An 11,804-nucleotide genomic window follows, 5' to 3' on the forward strand; every position below is an offset into this window, starting at 1 on the left:
CAAGTATTATTTGATTGGGAAACTTGAGTTTTGTTAAGATAATCTAATCCCCCCCTCCCCCACCCACACAATTAGATCATAACACTCAAAATAGTTGCATAGTGCTACATTATCTCTTCATAGTTTCTCATTCTCATTTTTAAGGATTTCAACTTGATTTCGAAAATACTCAATCTTTGTTTGTTGTGCTTCACTGAGGACTTGAATATCATACAATATGAAAATTGTTTGTATATGAAGAGGATATGGAACACGTAATTAACCTTGAGATGATAAGGCTTTTTCGTCACGACTCCGACCTCGAACCAATGTGAGCTTCTCCTTTGAAAAATATGCATCCAATACTTGAGACCACCGTATCTCATACTCTTAAACACTTGCAACCGTTACGGGTTTTCTACAAGTCCTCAAACCTCTACACAAATTACATCCTTCTCGATTCATTCGTACAATATATTCTTGTCGAGGTAGGTAAGGCTGAATAACTGATTCCCCGGTTACTTGATACAAACATCTCTCTCAAGTACGTACGACCTTTATCATCTCCAATATTAAAGAAAACACATCGTTTCTTCATTATTGGTATACTCACTTTCAAGCCATGGTTGCAATGTTGTTGATTATATTAACTTTGATTAATCTAATTTCTTACGAGCATTAAATAACGAATGTCTTCCCATATTTGTTTCAACGTGTAATAATTGACCCTTGTTAAATACCTTTATTTTTGTCCACATATCATCCCAAATCGGTACGGTACCATCAATTTCAGGAGATAAGGTGTAGAAATAATAATAAAACCAATACTAAAAAAATAATGGTCAAACTAAGGGAGTAATTTGGATGCTGACTCATAATTTCATACATGTTATTCATATGGCTCCATCCACCCCTAAATGTCATCCACGGTTTACATTCAGAAGTTTGCATACATGCATTATTTCACCTTCGTTTGAAGACACATTATTAATCTATTGATTTCTGAATGAACCTAATATAAGTATGACGAATTATCAACCGAAATCAATTAACAACAATAAATCATTTAAAGTAAAATAATCAAATGAGAGGTTAAGTCAACAATCATACCTTTAACGGAATAATGTCATCAGTTCGCACAATACCTTCAAAAATTTCGAAAAACATAAATTAGGAAAAACTTTACCAAAAAGGAAATTATATGATGAAATTGATACGAAGAAAAAGAGTTTTTTGAGCCAAAATATTTACCTTTTATAGACAATTAACGGGTTTCGTTTAATTTGGCGAATATCTTGAAATAAAAGATAATTAAGGGGATGAAGAAGAAATTGATAGAGAAAAGGTGAAGGGAAGAAGATGAAGTGAAACACAAATATCGAAAGGTTCAAGGAGAAAGAATTCTAAAACTCGATCTTTACCAGGCAACATAATGTCCGACTTTTTATAATTTTTTTCTGGACGGTGGACAATCTGCCGTATATGTAACACACGACGGACTGTCCGCCCAAAAGCACATGTTTTGAGTTTGCCCATAATGGGATTATTCCTTCAGATAAACTAGAGTTCCTTCAAAATGAACGAGTTAGTCTTGTTTGAGGACTACTCATAGCTCTTGCTCTTAAACCGTAGATCTCAACAACTCACTTACAAGATAAACCTTTACGGGTTAGATCTAGGATGCATCACCCTCTCACTCATTTTTCTCAACATTTCCCATCATCTCATATTTCAACAACTCACTTACAAGATAAACCTTTACGGATTGAATCTAGGGTGCATCAGTTTAATAAACACCCCTCACTCATTTTTCTCAACATTTCCCATCATCTCATACTGGATAGTACTGACGCGGACTGGGTGATGAGGATGCTGAGGCGAACAAATTTTTAGAAAACTTGAATAAGAACACATAATTAGTGATATCTGTTACTAAAAATACTAATAAATTATTGATAAATGACAAATTTATGTAAGAAATCTTTTATATATTGATCAAATAATACCTACAAAAAAAAAGTTCAGGTATCCCTAGCGTCTGTATTGAAATTAAGTTTATGAAATACGCATGTGATGTTGCCTAACGCGGAAACGCTCACGTCCAAATATCGGTCACGAGTCCGATGCGCACACATGATCATTTTAGGCGCGTCTATATCGCAGAAGAATTTTTATGCGGCCAAAACTCTTTCTCTTGGACTTATTAATTATTAATACTCCTCATCTAAGGAATCCTTGATTAATTCTTCTTCTTCCCCTTTTAATTCTGTTGGGGGGTTTTCTCATCTCTAACAGGTTTTCCATCCAAACTCTAACGAGGAGAGAAAAAGGCGAGGAGAAAAAAAGAAATTGAGTATCAAGCGGATCACTAACTATTCGTCTTGATCACAGAGAAATTTAAAGGTCTGTTACATCCTTGATTCTCATTAGAATTTTGATTATTTTTGGACTGAGTTTGTGATCAATTCTAGGGTTTGTGTAATTTTATCAAGATTGAATTGAACGATGTATAGCAATTTTAAGGAACAGGGAATAGAATACGCAAGACAAGCTGTAAAAGAAGATAACGAAGGGAATCATGCTAAAGCTTTTCAATTATATATGAATGCTTTAGAATACTTTAGGACCCATCTGAAGTATGAGAAGAATCCTAAGGTTAAAGAAACGGTAACTCAGAAATTCACAGAGTATCTGAGAAGAGCTGAGGAGATTCAATCCTTGTTACACGATGGAGGTACAGGTCCTACTTCTAATGGTGATGCTGCTGTTGCTACAAAATCGAAGACTAAATCTAAGGATGGAGGGGAAGGTGGAGACGAGGAGCAAACAAAACTTAGAGCATGTCTTAATTCTGCAATCATTAGGGAGAAACCGAATGTTAAGTGGAATGATGTTGCTGGCTTGAGAGTGCCAAACAGGCGCTACAGGAGGCAGTGATCTTACCAGTTAAATTTCCACAGTTTTTTACTGGTTAGTATTACTACATAATTGATGTGCATTATTTTTTCTGTTTGCTTAAGCTATAGTTTTAGAATTGTTGGGTCTATTTAAGAATGTCTTAGTTCTGAGTTGGTTCAGTTTGCATGGAAGATATAGTTATGAAGGTAGGAGTTCTGTCATTCTGACTAAAATAGAGCTCTTAGTATCTTGTCCTTACATGTTTGATCAAAATATTATGAGTTCTGATGTACTAGAAGTAAATGCCTGACTGAGTTTAGTCAATGCAAATACATGTGGTGATTAATAATCTTTTACTATCTGGCATGAAAAAGATGTCGAATGAAGTAGGACTTCATGAAAAGGATCTTTTCAGTTCCCATCTTTTCTAATGTCCTTACAGGATTGGAAGTTCAGCATCAATGATGATTTTATTTTGATGTCAGTAACATTTGCTTAATTTCTCTTCAGGGAAAAGACGACCTTGGAGAGCTTTCCTTCTGTATGGTCCACCAGGAACTGGTAAATCCTATCTAGCTAAGGCTGTTGCGACGGAAGCAGACTCAACCTTTTTCAGGTTCTGTATCCATTAAGATCACCAATTAGTGCTATTTTTTATGTCATGCACGTTGTCATGGACAAATCAACTTACTTAAGATCTTGAGATTTAGTCGTTCACTTGTTCCGCAGGCCACAAAGCACTTTCTAAAGTTGGATTCTGATTTTGTTACCATTTTCTTAAAATTTGTCAAAGACTTAGTTATAGCAAGTTATTGTAAGGATAGAAGGATACCAACGTGTTTGTCCATAAGTTTTTCATCAAAACATGCCAAATGTACTGTTAAAGTCCTTAGTGTAGTTTTCTATTTAGGTAATAACCTCTCACTAAAAGGTTTAAATTATTAGATTGGTGTAGATGCTCATCTACATTAAATTGAAAGTATGAAGTATAGACACGAGTGAGAGAAGTTAAATTATGTTGTATAAAATCATGTTTTGCATATTAAATGGTTGGACAGAGGGTGATACGTTTGACGTGGATCTATTGCTAAATTATGCAGTATTTCTTCATCTGACCTGGTCTCAAAGTGGATGGGTGAAAGTGAGAAGCTTGTTTCCAACCTTTTCCAGATGGCTCGTGACAGTGCTCCCTCCATCATTTTCATCGATGAAATTGATTCTTTATGTGGCCAGCGCGGGGAGGGAAATGAGAGTGAAGCTTCTCGGCGAATCAAAACAGAACTTCTTGTACAGATGCAGGTATTTGTGATACTAATTTTTGAAATATTAACTCCTTTCTAGTTTAATATAGAAGTTAAGTTGTTGGGCCTGACCTAATTATGTGACTGTCCGTCCGCTTGGGAGTTTGTGGCAGTTAATTTAATATCAGTCATTTTACATAACCCAAGCTGACATTTAGTGATTGACGTGATTTTCACCACTGACAACAGCTTATCATCTTATTGCTCACTCCTTGTTCTTAAGAATGTGGTTATACCTCAAAATTGACTCCAACACACATCTCAGTTTAATAACGTCGAACATGTTGCATTGCAAATTTCAGGGTGTTGGAAACAATGATGAGAAAGTTCTCGTTCTTGCAGCCACAAATACACCTTATTCGCTGGACCAGGTAAAATATGGGAAAACTCGAGCTCATTCACTTGGATTCACAAACTCATCTATCTTGCATATTTATGGCTAATGTGATGAGTGACAGGCCATTCGTAGGCGATTTGACAAGAGGATTTACATCCCTCTTCCTGATTTGAAGGCCAGACAACACATGTTCAAGGTAACCATAGTTGATATTTCTGATGCTGTCCCGTAGACTCTGGTAGTTAATGCAGTTTCTCTGAGAAAAATTCTCTTTGTAGCATTTTAACATTCCGTCTGTAATTTAGTTACCTTCTCCTTCGGGTTTGTTTGTTATGGGCAGGTGCATCTTGGAGATACCCCCCATAATTTGACTGAAAGTGACTTCGAGGCCCTAGCTCGCAAAACAGATGGTTTCTCTGGTTCTGATATTGCAGTTTCTGTAAGTGGACACCTTTATTAGATTTACTGCTTAGAACTATACCCTCTTCTCAGACTTGTTCTGAAATGGAAGACTCATTGTCTTCTGACGTCTTTAACAGGTCAAAGATGTCCTGTTTGAACCCGTACGCAAAACTCAGGATGCGATGTTCTTTTATAAGAACGATAACATGTGGATCCCATGTGGCCCAAAGCAACCTGGAGCCGTTCAGACTACAATGCAAGAACTTGATGTACAAGGCCTTGCCTCACAGGTATGATGAATATATGGGAATGGTCACGCTTTAAGTACATGTAGAGCCAGGACTAGACTCTGATATGTTGATTACCTAAGTTAGGACTGTTATTGATGCTTTTAAATGTGATAATTCTTATCTCAATGCCAACTGTAGATCATTCCTCAGCCAATTCAAAGAACAGATTTCGATAAAGTACTAGCGAGACAGAGGCCGACAGTGAGCAAAAAGGACCTAGACGTGCATGAGAGATTCACAAAGGAGTTTGGAGAGGAAGGCTGATGTGGGAATTAAATCAAAGCGCAAAACACTGCGATTATGGGACCAGGTACTACATTTGTATCTATTCTTGACGTTAGTATATTAAATCCACATATTTGATCTTTTTTAGCCTCACAAGTGGAAAGTGTGATTTTCCCCTCATTTCTGTATGATGGGTAAGGACATTATATTGATTCAATACTTACTTTAAAAGTTACTTGTTTGAACTAAGGCAAAGCGAAATTTGCAATCACGTGTTCCAACTGAATCATATCTTCTGAGTGTATATAGCTTTACTTATTATCTTTCCAGTTATTTAGTATTTTGCAGAATCTAAAGATGTGTAAAAATGTGGTCATTTATCGTATAGTCTTTCATTCATAATGTGGTTGTGTGTATTTCAAGGAAAAGGGAGCCTAAACTTTCATCTGATCTGTGATAAGAATTTTGATTTTTGTGGAGCTTGTTTAGGCTGCAAGAAGTTAAATTAAGCATTGATTTCAAGACTGGTGCAACCAGGTTTTTCTTAAGAATTTGCACACTGATTCAGACCTTTGTACAAAAGGATCTCTAACTTTTAGTAAAACAGTAACTGAGTGAGCTGATTTGGGGTTCATCAATAGTAAAATTTACTTTTTCAATTATACCAGGACCAGTTTATTCCTTCTTATTAAGTGAGGTCCGTGTCTCTTGAATCTTGATACCTGCTAGTGTTTACTTGAATCTTGATACCTGCTAGTGTTCTCTTGAATCTTGGTACCTGCTAGTGTTGGCTATACGTTGAATACAGATTAAACAAAATTAACCAATCTTTAGCTTTCACTTAACGGTGCAACCAGGTTTTTCTTAAGAATTTGCACACTGATTCAGACCTTTGTACAAAAGGATCTCTAACTTTTAGTAAAACAGTAACTGAGTGAGCTGATTTGGGGTTCATCAATAGTAAAATTTACTTTTTCAATTATACCAGGACCAGTTTATTCCTTCTTATTAAGTGAGGTCCGTGTCTCTTGAATCTTGATACCTGCTAGTGTTTACTTGAATCTTGATACCTGCTAGTGTTCTCTTGAATCTTGGTACCTGCTAGTGTTGGCTATACGTTGAATACAGATTAAACAAAATTAACCAATCTTTAGCTTTCACTTAACGGTGATTCAGTGAAATAAAATTTGTTGTATTCAGTGAAAGAAAAAATCAATCAGAGAAAAAGACAGTTTCCAATTGAATAAGGTATACAAGTTTACAAAAGGCAGCCCAAAAGCAAACATAAACATAACTATCAAGTGGAGTTATCAACAGGTTCAGATTGGGCTGCATCGGCACTTTAAGCGGAATCAAAATCATTACTAAGAGCAGTCAATTGGTTAAAAGAAAATATATTATTAAGCGTGTCAATTGTCACCGACTGCAAAAGACTTGGCGGACAATATTAATAAGGTAAGCAAAGATTGTTCTTGGGAAGCTGAAAACACTTTACAAGAAGCCGGAAACTTTTTGAATAATCTTCCAACCACAGGTAAAATATATTGTTAGAAGGTATAATTCTGCTGCAGTGGTGTGCAACGGACGAACGGTTACGGATTAGGGGTCACCCGTGTCCAATCCGTCAAAGTTGCGGATATGAAAAATCAAACCGTGTGTGGCGCAATCATCCGCGGATTTCATATCCGTGGATTAGCGGATGATACAGACCGGATGCGGATTAACGGTGGATTTTGTCAAAAGAAAAAAAGTAAAACAAACAAAAAGATTTTGGTTTTGAGTAAGTTTGAAATTATAGCTCTCTCTCTATTTCTATTATTGAACTATTGCAAAACATCCTCTTCGTCTCTTGGTATGGGAAATAATTTGTCCTTTGCTTGAAATTCAAAGGTGAGTGTTACAAATAAGGAAGCAGCAGCAAAGTCCTTTGTTTGATCAGAGTTATTCTATAAGGTACCATTAGATTACCTATGATCATATTTTGAAATGGTCTGACTTGTAACCTTTATTTCATTTCATACAATATTTATGTGTCCGTGGGTTCTATTAGGTTGCATATACAATAAGAGTTAACTTGATTTCTCCTAATTTAGATTTGAATAATTGGTGGAGGGAAAGATCAAGATATCTTTGGTGGTGATTGATCCCTGGTTATATTGCGGCTGAGAAGACGAAAGATCAAGGAAACAAGTTCGGCATCAATAAGATATCAAAATTTCTTTGTGCCCTACTGTGCGGGTGGATCCGCGGATTGCAAAGTCCAACCGCAACCAAACCGTTAAAAGTGTGGATTTGAGAATCCCACCCGTATCCGGCCTATAGACCTTGCGGATCGGGTTTCATCCGTAATTTTGCGGACGGATACGGATGAAATCCGTGGTTCCGTACTTTTTGCTGACCCCTAACTGCAGACTACATCGCCAAAGAAGCAAGGATTAAAAACCTTCAGCACATGTCAACTCAATTAAATCAAAAAATCCAAAATACTAGCATCCTTTCTAATATTTTTGATAAATCTGAAATTGTAAATCTTTTATACTATATTCTGCTATATAATGAAAGTAACCTTTTCCATCAAAAAAAAAAAGAAAAAAAAAGTGGCTTGATGGTATTCCAGCTCCTTACCTTGGAGGGGTTAGGGGTTCGATTTCTGGACCTTGTAATTGCCAGTAGTATTTAGGAGCCATTTACTAACCATTATACTAACCCATTAAAAAAGGAAAAGAAAAAAAAGGACTCCAACGCTTAAACATGAACCGTTTTCCTGGCATGCACAATTAATCAAATTTACTAAGAGGCAAATGAGTGTTACTAACATATTTGTAGTCATGAGATACACATTCGTTCTAATTAGTTAATCTTATTAAAGAAGCAAGCAGCAAGCACGTGCTGTGTATATCGGCAACGTTAAAAACATTACACCGAATGTTATACTTTGTCATGCAGACTTTAAATTTATACTTATTTACGTGCTTGCATATACACCATTTGTTTCATTTTATTTGATGTTACAATGTTTTTCGCGCAGATTAAGAAATATCAGAGAGTTAAATTTTTCCAATTCTATCCATATTAATACGTTTATTAATTATTAGATGACCTAGTTTTTAGTTTTTAGATTCTAGGGAAAATTACCAATCCCATTGTAATTTACTTGGGATGTACCAAATTTTTATAGATTATAGTATATACCCTCCATGGAAAATATTTAAAAATTGGAGTAATTATTTACGTATCACGATGAGAATTGATGCTCTGATATGATTCCAAAGCAAGGGTAAATCAGAGAGAATTTGGGGAAAATACTAAAACTCTCATCTATTTTGGAACAAAAAATAAACCCTAAAACATCAAGTAAAGTGAAACAGAGGGAATATATTTCTTGATGGATTAGTACAACGGTTAGTGGCCCCTAAATACTACTAGCAATTACAAGGCCTAGAGATCGAACCCCTACCTCCTCCAAGGGAGGGAGCATGTGAATCATCAAGCCATGGTTCTCCATGTGCTTGTATATATGACTCAATGTGTTTCAACATCATCTAAGCAACATATGAAAAAAAAAAAAAAGTTCTTCCAATTTACCTTATCTAACTTTTTGGAGAAACATAAATATATTAAAAATTAATAATTTAATATCGTTATTTATGCTCGTTGCATACGTACATCAAATTGCTTTCAAAATATATAAAATTAAAAAAAAAATCGACATGTGATTTCCAATATATGAAGTTTTAAAGTCTATCTTTTTATTTTCTAAAAAATGGTATTTTCGTAAATAAATTTCTTCCCATGTAAATTATACATATCATTCTGAAATTCATAATATGTGCATTTTAGTCCTTATTTAGTTTGGTGTGTAATCCCTATTTCATTTGATTAACCAAAAACCGTTTGGTTAATCGAATTCCGTTAGTTAACCAAAATTTGGCTAAACTTTTGATTTTGGGATTGATCTCGTAAAAGTAGCCATCGTGGTTTTGGTTGGCTGGGAATTAATTATAAAAAAGGGAACATTACGAGGTTCTGACTTCTGTGACCCTGTCTTTGAAAAATAGGCTAGGTCGGAAAACTCCGCGATGGGCCACTTATAATGTTGGGGCCATAAAGCTTCGCTTCTCCCCAGAAACATGCACGTCGATTTGCCTTTCCAAGCATGATGCATTAAACATAGCTTCCGCACCGTTCTAATTTACCGTTGTTCTACGAATGGTGCAAGGCCATAAAAGCTAATTCTGATGCATTTTTCATGCACTACCGGTTTCCGAGTGTTGTCCAAGCATAATAATATTCTTTGTAATTGCGCATAGCCAATTGCAAGCCTATTTCCATCTTATTTACTTCGCTCCGGCATTTATCTGAAAGCATGCACTGGTGTTACTGTGTCAAGGGAGCACCTTTCAGGATCATGCCATTCTTGTCGTGCATCATCCTTGTGATGCAAGTGGCATATGCAAGCTCCCGTAACTTTCATACTTGGTTAGCTTCCTTTCCTGTCCATGCCCAATCAACATTTTATGCAATGCGTTAGATAGCTTGATAAACATATGAGCATCCAAGCAATGGACTACAACTACCTCATCAAGTATAGAAACGATTATCTCTTACCCCGCATTGTCGAGACCAAATGATATAAGTCACCAAAATGTTGCAATCACCTTGCAATTTGATAATATGAACGACAAAGTGATGGATCACAAATGCTGCAACTAAATCTAACTTGTATTGCAAGGCCAAAGAGAAGCAAAGGCGTAGTTTGTATATACCAAAGGGTCTTTATAAAATGATGCACCATGATAGTGCATGATATACCTTTACGTCAAAATGCATCCTAGTGCTGCATTCTTGGTTCTGCAATGAAGCAATGATGGTTCCTACACATCATGAAGCTATATCGAGTAAACAACACGGCATAATGATGCTTTCGCATCATATATGCTTCACCGACAAGCTTAGTAGCTTAAGGATGCATCTCCCCTTAATGTACCTCCAACCAACACCCCTTATCTATATATGTCTTATTGACATTTATACAACTAGAAAATTGGAGAGTATGGACATGTATCAAGTCCACCTGCTTTCGCAATAACAATTTTCCTATAATGCACCATAGCGGTGTAATTTCAGTTTTATATCCAATTGTAAACTTGAAAATTCCACCATAGTGGTGCAGTTTTTCGCTTGGCTAGAATCCACTTGACTGATGCACCATGGTGGTGCAATATCTTTTGGGAAACATGCCCTAAACGCACAACACAAGCTTAAGATAAAGTGTCATCTCATTCGATGACGCATCTTTGCGCATACGTCATGCAAAAAGTGTGGGTGTTACAGAATTATGCCCTTCAAATAATTTCTTCCCCGCAATTGAAAATAAAAACTATTATGGACAAGCTTCGTCGGTTTGGATTTTCTGAGCATATGTATGTTGATGGTGAGTTTTTAACAATGACATTTGTAGTATATTAGCCTCGATCTAGTTGTACAAATAATTGACCCGACATCAGGATTATTGAATCTGTATCAATATAATTTGTATTGCGCAAGAGAATCAATAAACTGTATTATTGTCACACCTTCAATATAGGTGTTGCAAAAGCAAATTTCTAGTCACAGTACTTTTCAGCTATAGCTAAAAGCTATAATTTACTTCTGCAAAATGAAACTTTTGCCACATAACTGTAGCAACAATACAAAAAGAGTGTGTCAAAAAAGTATATTCTCTTGTTGCAGCAATAAAGATTAGGTGATGTGATAGACTTCTTGCTACATAGGTGTTGATGGTGGTTTTAAGCTTAGGGTTAAAATCGTAAAACCTTAGTCAAACAGTGACATCACACTTGAGTAATGATGTCGCCACTTATTGAACCATTCAACATGTCTGCGTAAAATTACGGGGGTACCTTTTTTTATGTAAATGCCATGCTCCACGGTAGAGCCCTCGGTACTGAATGGCATCATCTCTACACATGCCAGCCGTGCATGCTAGCCAAACGTGTCAATCACGCGTGCCGCATATTTTAAACTAAGGTTTCGACACGCTAAACCCTAATAACCATATCTCCGCGCAAAAGGCATGCCAACCATGCCAGCCGCACCACCGTGCCAATGGCATGCGATTCCAACCACATCTCCGCGCCAAAGGCCATCTCCGCGCCAAAGGCATGCCAACAGCACCACCGTGCCAATGGCATGCCATACCAGCCACACCTCCGCGCCAAAGGCATGCCAACCATGCCAGCCACACCACCGTGCCAATGGCATGCCATGCCATCCACAAATCCACGCCAAAGGCATGCCAGCCGCACCACCGTGCCAAAGGCATGCCAACCATGCCAGCCGCACCACCGTACCAATGGCATGCCATGCCAT

The 11,804-nt window shown here is 36.8% G+C and overlaps 1 pseudogene; it reads left to right on the forward strand.

The window, feature by feature from the left end:
* The first annotated feature begins 2,148 nt into the window (after positions 1 to 2,148).
* On the forward strand, positions 2,149 to 5,761 carry LOC113322384 (annotated as a pseudogene).
* The last annotated feature ends 6,043 nt before the right edge of the window (positions 5,762 to 11,804 follow it).

The sequence above is a fragment of the Papaver somniferum genome, chromosome 11 (assembly GCF_003573695.1).
Source record: "Papaver somniferum cultivar HN1 chromosome 11, ASM357369v1, whole genome shotgun sequence".
NCBI classification, from domain to species: domain Eukaryota; kingdom Viridiplantae; phylum Streptophyta; class Magnoliopsida; order Ranunculales; family Papaveraceae; genus Papaver; species Papaver somniferum.